Consider the following 10,453-nt stretch of genomic DNA (forward strand, 5'->3'; position numbering starts at 1 on the left):
TAATCCAGGGGGACCAACTAAACCATCTCTCGTACCAGCTCTGTCCTGACTCAAAGAATTGCTGTCTCTGTCTGTGTCTTTTTCTGAGTTTAGCCATGTTATCTCTTACCAATCTAGTATGGTCAGCAGCTAAGCAGATGCTCAAGATAATAGCTAATGCCAGGGAGCCACTTTTGACTTAGCATTTCAGCCTGCTAGGGGGGATTTGGGCGAAGATCTGTCTTCTGGAGCTTCTTCGATGCTGACCGCTGGACCGTAGGCATCAGGAGCTAGGGAGGCTGAAATGCCAGTCAAAGGCTGGGCAATAGGGCAGTCCCAAGCATCTGGTTAGTTGATCCACCGGAAGAGGCAGGGAGCAATCAGGTCAGTTTTCAGGAAGTCCAGATCTCAGCTTGTAGTCCACAGCTGATCCCAGAACAGAGTTAAACAGGTGAAAATCTGCTGAGACAAATTTAGACTGGAGACAGAAGTTAAAATTTATCTATTAAATTGGAAAGATTGGAAAACCTCATCTGTGATCCTTTTGAGCTATGCCAGATCCAGGTCAAATCCTGAAACTTATAACATTTTTTAGTACACAAAAGGAAATACATAATTTTAAATACTTAGAAAAGTAACATATCAGCAAATTGAACATTTTGAGAGTAAAACTGCATCCCACGGAATAAGTATCAGCTGTTTGTTTTATAACCTTTATACACAACTTAAGTGTGTCCACAATAACATTTTTTTTTTTTTTTGTGGGCATAGCTGTTGGTAATTAGCCACGAATGAAGCTTGGCCATTTTTTTTATACACTTAGCATCTTTTAGTCCCCATCTCTATATTTATACTGGAAAGTTAGGCAGAAATACATTACTGGCTTTAGTACTAAACCCTGGATGTTTGGATTTTTTTAACAAAGCAATTAGAAGGAATAGGTTTAAGATATTTCCGTGTCAAAATCTATCCCAGAAATGGCAGATATTAAGAATACCATACTAAAAGCTATGACTTTTGGGTCAGATATACACATTAAACAGATGTTTTTAACATAATGAGAAGTACCTTTAAGTCTTTAAGTCTATCTCCAGAAGCCAACCAAAGGAAATTAAAATCTCAACCTGGTGACTGAATAATAAGCAGTCAGTGCTCCGTCAACTTATCAGAACTCTATTGATTAATGCCAAAACTCTGAACTTTTGAAATCTCATAACATAAGCACAACAGTAGCAAAGAGGGGGGAGAGATCTAAAGTAGCTCTCATTTTTAACATGCTTTAAACTATTTTATCAACTTAGACACTCTAATTTTTTTTATTAACCCTGAAATATTTTTTTTAGATATCCTCAGACTCTATATAGGCTCTGTATTTTTTTTATCTAGCTATATATCTTAAGACACAGATAACTAACATGAATTCTGTGAGCAAGGCAAACCTGTTTTTTTTTTTAAATAAGAGATCTAGTACCTAGTAGTTCTAGCTAATGAACTGATCAATGAACTAACAGTGGATTTAATTGTCTTTTCTCTAGCTGCAAAGCTACCGTAAGCTTAGCATAGTCATCAAGGTGTTCAGAGACCTGAGAAGGATAAGTTATAAGCTAAATAAATATACCAATCTATGTGTCAATCAAAATGACAGAGATGACTACTTAGTCCATCACCTAGGCAGTGTCCCTCGCTCCTGTCTCATGGCATCCTGAACAGAGGCTGTCCAGCCAGGCACAGAAGTTGAGAGACTGCTTTTACTGCTTCTGTGGAAAGAGGAACAGAAGAGATTGACCTCACCTTGCCTCTCACAATGTGAGACAATGGCTCTTCAGATGTCCCCGGCTTTGTCCACAGCTTAGGCTGGGCCCTAGCAGTGGGCCAGTTGAGGCAATATTGCCCAGTGGTTAGCATACCACAATCCAGAGTCGCAGTCATCTGTCGTTGTGCCCAAATCTTCTCAGAGACCTTGGGGGAGCTACTGCCAGGATTTCAGGACTTTCTGTCACAATAAGCTTACACAGTTAAAATGTCATATTTATCAGATCTCTGACAAGCTTGAGGGCCAGCATATCTGAGTTACTCTTTGTCTATCTTTATTATCTGTTTTAAACTGTGTAAAAGAAAAACTAAACAAAGACACTAGGTATAACCAACATCTTTACCAACTGCAGTTGTTAGTATAACTTTAAATCTGTTCTTTCTGAACTAAAATCAAAGCAAATTTTTTAATCAGATACCGTTTATAGAGAGCCTAGCAAATCTTGCTGCTCCTACCACTTGCATTAAAATTAAACAGTAAAAAAACTTTGCATTTTTAGCATTAATCAGATGACTGAACATAACTGAGATATCTGAACAAAAATGATCACAAACTCATGGCTCTACCCTCTTTTTCTCTGGACCAGCATGGCGGCTGACCACGTGTTAGGCTACCACAGGCTGCGACTGACAATACCAAACATAGCCATTAGGTGCTGCTGATGATACAGCAAACATTGTGGAGCATTTACAATCCCCTACAACCAACATTTTTAACTTAGTGATTAAATAAGTTTTAGAACCAACTGCATAACAGAACAGTATCAGAACAATTTTAAACTGTATGAATTATTTTAGCCATACCAAACCTATCAGCCAGAATTTTTTTCCCTAAAAGAGCATAAGAAAACATTTTGTAATGAGGAATCACCAGCCTTTTAAATGAATTATAACATATTTAAAATACAGTTTTTTTTTTTTTTAAATCATATTAACTCTCTGGCTTTTTATAATACATCCACTAACCTTCTGCAACATCCTATATACCTGTAGGGTTTTAGCTTTCTTTTTCTGGCTTAACCAGACATTCTTACTTTTTTTGTTCTCTCTCTCTTGTTTTTTAGACAACATACAAACTCTCATCAAAATCCTTTCCATCCTAACATGATCCTGCTGGAGCCCTGCGTCCACAAGACCAGGGTTGTAACATGTTTTTCCATAAACAAAGCAGCTTAACAAACAAACAGCTCTCCATAAGATACATTCTAAAAACTGCAATTTTTTTTTTAATTAGCACAAACCATACGGCTGGGTTTCATTTAATAAAATTGATAAAATAAATATCAAAGTATTTTTATTTTCCCCCAAAGGATCGAGAAGCTTTTAAATTTTGTCAGATTATCCAAGATCATTGTCATACCTAAATGCCTGATAAACTTTAAATATTTTATAGCCTTAAACATTTAAACAATTTTTTTTTTAAAACTCGTCCCTGTAATATCAAAGCAAAGTATTTTTTTAGGAGTGAATTCACAAAGCATAACCATAATTTTAAAGTCAAAACCAGATTTTAAGACCAAAATTTATCAGTGAAAACAACCCAATCTTCAGAACCAATATCCACTTAGAACAAGACTTTTTTTTTTTTTCTTATCCTAAAAGGAAATAAAATCATTTTGACTCAGAGATTTTGCAACCTTTGTTTTTTTCCTGAGCCACACCATGTGGCAATTTACATTGTTGTTATTTAAACATATGCATTCATAGACCCTACAAACACATAGGCACATATACGTGTTTTAAACAAGGATTTGAATTTAACCTTAAAACATACCCAATTATTTTTGATCATATCAACCATTTAAGACCAATTGAAAACAATCATATAATGGCCATATATTTCCTAAATTACTGTTTGATCTGTAAGTTGCAAGCCCCCTAGGTGGGAGGAGGGAAGAGAGGAGCAAGAGGGTGTGGTGAGCTCCTGCCGCTCACTTCCCTGCTGAGCTGGCATGAAGGCAAGGGGAGGAGTTTTTCCTCACTCTCGGCAGCCAGAGCAGCTCCTGTCGTGGAGCAGCTAAGGTGCCAATCCCCGCCTAGCCTTGTATAAGGACTTTTACCTAGCAAGCCCACGAGCCTTGCCTGCTCCCTTGGCTCCCTGTGAGCTTTACTCTAGCTTACCTCCCCTGCAGGTCCTGAACCTGCTTCCTGGCCGGGCCTCTCCCCTCCCCCATGCTCTTTAGCTGTCCATCGCAACAAGGGGCCGCATCAAGCCCGTGTCCTGCTGGGTGTGCATTGTTATTTCACAGACCTTTAAGTGCCTGAGCACCGCCTGCCCAAGCTCCAGCCCCAGCTCCACATGTCTCCCCAGCTACCCGAAAGCATTCCCTCCTCGGCTCCCTCGGGAGGGAGAGCACACTGCTTGGTGTCCTGCCATGCAGCCGTGTGCACTCCCGGGCCGAGAACTAATTCTAATTTTAACTGTCCTCTGTCCGAATTTTCATCAGTCCAAGTCTACAGAAAAATACATACATACATAAAAAAACACTTATTACACTTACTACAAAAATTAGACAGACAGAACACGACACAAGCCGCGCGGCACGAGAGCGACGCAAAACTGAAAGCAAAAATTCAGATGGAGACTGTGTTGGAGGTCCGGTTCCTCCGTCTCCCAGATGAAACATGTAACCCTCCGAGAGGGGCGAGGCCCCGACCCGGTGCCACGGATTCGTGTCTCCCAGACGGGGAGCCAAAAATGGCCCCCACTCAGACGGGGAGCCAACAAATTGGCCCCCACTCAGATGAGAGTCGGTGGGACTCGAACCCACGACTAGTGGGACTCGAACCCACGACAGTAGACCCTCTCAGATGAGAGCCGGTGGGACTCGAACCCACTCAGACCCTCTCAGGTGGGAGTCAGCAGTGGGACTCGAACCCACTCAGACTCACTCAGACACCCTGAGACGTCTCTCAGGGATCGCGGAACAGAAGTCCGAGCCCGTCAGCCCCTTCTTACTTTCCGCCTGATACGGATGACCTGATCAAGTCTCAGATTGCAAGCAAAACAGACACAGAAGCACACAACAGAAAAGACAGCTGCACACAACAGAAAAGACGGCTGGCCAGCTTACCTCCCGAAGGTGGGTCGGTGGTCCCTGGGTGGGGGTCTCAAATCTCGCTGGGGCCTCCAAATGAAAGACCCCCGGAGGGTATCTTTCGTCTGAGAGACCCCCTCCCAAGGAACAACGAGGCCAGGCGTTCGGATGCAATCAGCAAGAGGCGTTTATTTTGATACACGGGTACCCGGGGCAGCAGAGTCACTCGGAGGACTTGCGCACCCCCTGGGTGGAAAGCTGGGGTTTTTATAGGGTTTTAGAGCAGAAGCGCGGGTACAGAAACGAGAAGCATGGTTACAGGGGGCTGATTGGTACGTTTACATGAGACCACGGTTTGCGTCAAAGTTTGGCAGGGGCACCAGGATTCCAGGAACTGGGTGGTCGAGACGGTCATGATGACCCCCTTAACTTGGCCTGCCACCTGTTGTTTTCCTTAGGACTCTTATCTCAACTGGAACAATCTCACAGATATCCATGAGGGTGATTAACACAAACTGTTTTTAGCTCGACTGGGGCAGCCTGACCACAGATATCCCAAGTGGGTGACACAGCTGGGGGTTTCTTAGTAATTTTCCAGTTCCCCACCTAGCCTACAGAGTTTCTCATAGCTATGTTTAACTTGGGGTGAGGCGGGGGTCTTTCAAGTCAAGACATGGTTAAACTTAAGTTTAACAGAAAAACAGGAGTAAACTAATCCTGACCATGTAATAAAATGACTTTCAATTGCCCATCATTCCCCGCTTGATTTACGTATCCCTTTCAAATCCTTGATAGGGAATGGTCATTTTTGTCTCTTGTATGGTATGGTAATGCTGGCAGAGGGAAAGTGTTTTAGCATTTTTTTTTTAATCTGGTGGAAGACAAAGTTCATATCCTGATTAGGGTCTCTTTAATTATGTCTGTTAGTTATCACAAAAGAATAAATTTTTCTTAAAGCTATCCTTTTTTTGTTTGGTTTGTGAGTGTTTTATTGAGTATTTTTGTATCAATGTTCATGAGTGAGATTAGTATGAAATTCTCTTTCTTTGTTGGGTCTTTGTGTAGCTTTGGTTTTAAGGTGACTGTGGCCTCATAGAATGAGTTTGGCAATGTTCCTTCTATTTCTATTTTGTGGAATAGTTTGAAGAGTATTGGTGTCAGCTCTTCTTTGAACATCTGATAGAATCTGTGCTAAAACCATCTGGCTGTGGGCTTTTTCGGTTGGGAGACTTTTGATGACATCTTCTTAGAGGTTATAGGACTGTTTGAAAAAAATGAAGAGGTTAAGGATATAGTTCAGGGTTAGAACGCTTGTCATTTACATGTAATGACCTGGGTTTAACCCAAGTAACACACACACACACACACACACACACACACACACACACACAGCTAATGAATGCTGAGGAGCCACATGGGTTCCAACACAGTCCCTCAACAAACAGGAGCCTCTGTAGCCAACTGCCTTCTGACTTGGAGATCTCCCGCCTTTCTTGTAACTGCTGTCACCTCTGCCTTTCCCTCAGCCGCTCGACTAGCTCCACAAGGATCCTAGCCTCTCCAGGAACTCATTACTCAAACCCTGCTGGGTGTGGAACCGATTGGAGGCAGAGTGACTCAGCAGGATGAAGCCTCCAGCAAGCTGCATCTGAACAGGCGTCCAAGTGCTGAGTTCTTAGAAATCAGTTGCTGTGCTCCGCTTTCCCTGACATCTTAACGTGGCTGTTACTGCTTTTACACATATCAGAATAATTGACAGAAATGGGCAAAAAGTCATTGTGGATGGAAGTACTTGAATTAAGGAATATTTTGTTTTCTTTGGGGTTCTGGGAGCTTAAGGAGAAATGGAAGAGATAGCAAATAACAGAGAGCAGACTGCTGCAATTAAATGTGATTTAGCAGAGCTTAAGTATCACTTTCAGATAGTGTCAAATTAAAGCATTTAAGAAGATTGCTGGAAAGGGGACTTTTTTCTTATCTAAGTGAAATGCTGGCACAGGAGGTCTCCAAAGGGAAGCTGCCAGGAGCTGTTTTACATGGCTGGCATGTTTGTACCAAGCATGTCCTTGGTGTTTTTGAATCTTATATTGTCGGCAGAATTACCACTTTATGAAAATATCCTCAAAAACTCTGTTGTAAAGCCCAGAGGTAGCTGGCAACCTGCATCCAAGATACTTTCATCCACATTTTAGAAACATAAGAACTGTTTTCAAGAATACTTTCATGCAAGCTTGCAGTATCTTGTCTCATTAAAATTCCTTATTATTCCTAGAAATCAGAGAGATGGCTTTTAAATTTCAATTTATTTAAAGTTTTATTTTGTTTAATTATTAGTGATTGATTACAACAGAATGAACTAATGGTGAGACAAAGCTGTATTATATAAATGCAAGTTTACTGGGAGCAGCGCAGGACAGGGAAGGGGGAGCACAGGCAGAGAGAAAGAGAGGAGAGGAGGAGGAGAGACACAGAAAGACAGGACAGCAGAGAAGAGAGGGGATGGGGGAGAGGAAGTGCAGAGATAGAGGTAAGTGAGGGCCAAGGAACCAAACTGTCAGGATTATATAGTGAGGGACCCTGGGAGAGGGGCAGCCCCGCCCCTAGGTGGAGGGCAGGCTGTGCCCCTGCAGCAGGCAGGGACCTAACAGAAGTTCAAATCACCCCTCCTTTCCCTTCATCCTTCCTTTCTCTCTCCTTCCCTCCTGCCCTCCCACCACCTCTTTCTCTTTCTTTCCTTCCATCCTAAAGGAACAGCCTTGAATTGGAGACATGTCTCCCTCAGCCTCCTGTGTGCGTTGGTCCCACTAGCTGACTGGTGAAACAGGCCAGAGGCCCAGCATAACAGTTAGGGGGTGTTCTTGTGAGGTTCAAAATGCATGTCCTTCTATCTAGCCAAGACCATGATTCTCTGTCCAGCAGGCAGCATCAGAAGTTGCAAAGGGCAGTCAGCACAGTAAGCCTGTGACGGTTAATTTTGTTACTTTGACTGGGTTAAGGGGTACCTAGCTGATAACACTTTTTTCTGGGTGTGTTTGTTCAGATGCTTCTAGAAGAGCTTAGTTTGAATTGGTAAATAAGTAAAGGCTATCTTTTTCTTTTCTTCTTCTTCGAGAAGAAAGGGATTCAAGATGGGTTTTCTCTGTGTAGCACTGGCTGTACTTGACTCACTTCGTAGACCAGGTTAGCCTCAAACTCAGAGATCCACCTGCCCCTGCCTCCTGAGTGCTGGGATGAAAGGCGTGCGCCACCACTGCCCGGCTCTGCTATCTGCCTTTTCTAACATGGTAGGCATCATCCAGTCCACTGAGAGCCTGAAGACAACAGGTGGTGGAAGAGGGCATTTGCTCTCTCGGCTTGACCTAAGGCAGCCATCTTATCTTTGCACCCTGATAATTCTGTGCCCACTGGCTCTCAGATCGGGGACTTACACCACCAGTCCCCTAATTGTTAGACCTTGGTACTTAAATTAAATGACACCTTTTGCTTTCCTGATTCTGAGGAAGTGGCACAGTGCAGGGTGAGTGGGTTTCAGATAGAGATGTGAACCCTGGCTCTTTAGTTTTGGATATTATTACATTTCTGGGATCTTTCATTTCCCATGGACATAGTGTTATGAAGAAAGGGTCTGCCTCAGCCTCATACATGCAACGTAAGCTCACAGCAGGTCAGTCCTTGACACATACCATTTCAGTCACCATTGCTGTCACTCTTTGATGATGTCATCCTCAGTGCCTGAAAAGCGAAGTCTACTGTGTCTGGAAAAGGCTCCCCTCATAGACCTCATTGTGTAGAAGCCTGAGAAGGGCTGCAGTCACTAAGGGGGCTTTCCCCAGCTGGCCGTCCTTACTCCTCTCTTGTTGCAGGACTTGACACCTCAGGATCCATAGCTCCCTAGGGAAGATCTAGACACCTCTGGAGCTGTGTTCTCTAGAGCGGCAGAGGAACACAGTCTGTCAGCTAATGACCTGCTGCTGCCCTCTGAGTGGAGACTGTCCGTTAGTGTTCAGATTTGTTTCTGTTTAGGAAGTGAAGCATATATCACTAAAAATTCCCCTATCTCCTTAGGTTCTACAAAACCAACAAGCCCACAAACAAACTGTAACTTACTCTATATTCATTAAAATCTAAATTAACTTTGGTTTTTATTTGCTTATTTTTGTTTTGTTTTGTTTTGTTTTGTTTTGGAGACAGGGTCTCATGTAGTTCAAGCTGGCCTCACACTCTCTGCAGTTGAGAATGACCTTGAATTCCTGATTTCAGAGGCTCCAGCTTCCCAAGAGCTGGCATGACAGCAAGGCACCATCATGCCAGGTTGGCTAAATTAAAATTAAAATTTTTTCCCCAGTACTATAAAAAACATTGTCTAAGAGAATGTACTTTGTAGATGTTACATCATTAAATAAATCTTTAAAGTATCTATCTATCAATCTATCTCCCTGTCTATCTATCTATCTATCTATCTATCTATCTATCTATCTATCTATCTACCTGTCTATGTGTATGCATGTATGTATGTGTGCATGTATGTATGCATGGATGTGTGTGTATGTATGTATGTACGTACCTATCTGTCCATCCATCCATCCATCCATGTGTATAGGTGTTTGGCCTGCATGCTTGCATACCTCATGCCCCAGGAGGCCAGAAGAGAGCATCGGGTGGTTGTGAAATACTATGTGGGTGCTGGGAACTGACCCCTGGGTTTTCTGGAAGAGGACCGGTGCTCTTAACCACTGAGCCATCTCTCCAGTCCTTACTTGCATCTTTAATAAAGCATAGAAATTTTCACTTCTCATAGACTCCAAGAACATTTCCTCCACCTCCCCTCTTTTTCTCACTCCTTCTGACTCCCACCATTGTTCTAAATAGTTTGACTTCTGTTTTCGTTTTACATATACATGCATGAGACCACAAATAAAACTAGATTAATTAGCTCAACATTATTATTACCACTTGAACCTACTTTCATGCAAATAACATAATTCGTTCTTTGTATGGCTGAAAATGTTCCCACTGTATTTATGCCATATTTTATCCAGCCCTCTGTCGCTGGACAGCTAGCTCTGTTCACAATTCACTGTTGTGAACAGCGCAGCTACGTGAGCCGGTGTCCCTATGCTGTGCTTCTTGGAGCCCTTTACAAAGTTAATATCCACTAGTGATTATCTGGGCCATATGGAAGATCTACTGTTACTTTTCTAAATTTCCACACTGACCTTCATGGTGGGTGGACTACTTTATGTGCCCAGGAGCCGGGTACAAGTGCTCCATTTTGCCTGTATCCTTGCCTGTATTTGTTTATTTCCTTTATGTCTGCTTTTACGACTGGGGAAAGATGGAATCCCAGTGTAGTTATGTTGCTGTTTTATATGTATAAGTGTTCTGCCCGCATGCATGTCTAGGTACCTCATGTGTGCCTGGTGCCTGAGGAGGCCAGAAGAAAGCATTCGATCTCCTGGAACTGGAGTTACAGATGGTCGTGAGCTGTCATCTGGGGGCTGGGAATGAAACCCAGGTTCCCCAGAAGAGCAGCCAATGCTCTTAACCGCTGAGCCGTCTCCCCAGGCTGCTCAACGTAGCTTTGGTTTGCATTTCTCTGGTGACTAGGGAGGCTGTCTCCTCTG

Source organism: Psammomys obesus, unplaced genomic scaffold (assembly GCF_907164565.1).
Source record: "Psammomys obesus unplaced genomic scaffold, mPsaObe1.curated_primary_1811, whole genome shotgun sequence".
Lineage (NCBI taxonomy): Eukaryota > Metazoa > Chordata > Mammalia > Rodentia > Muridae > Psammomys > Psammomys obesus.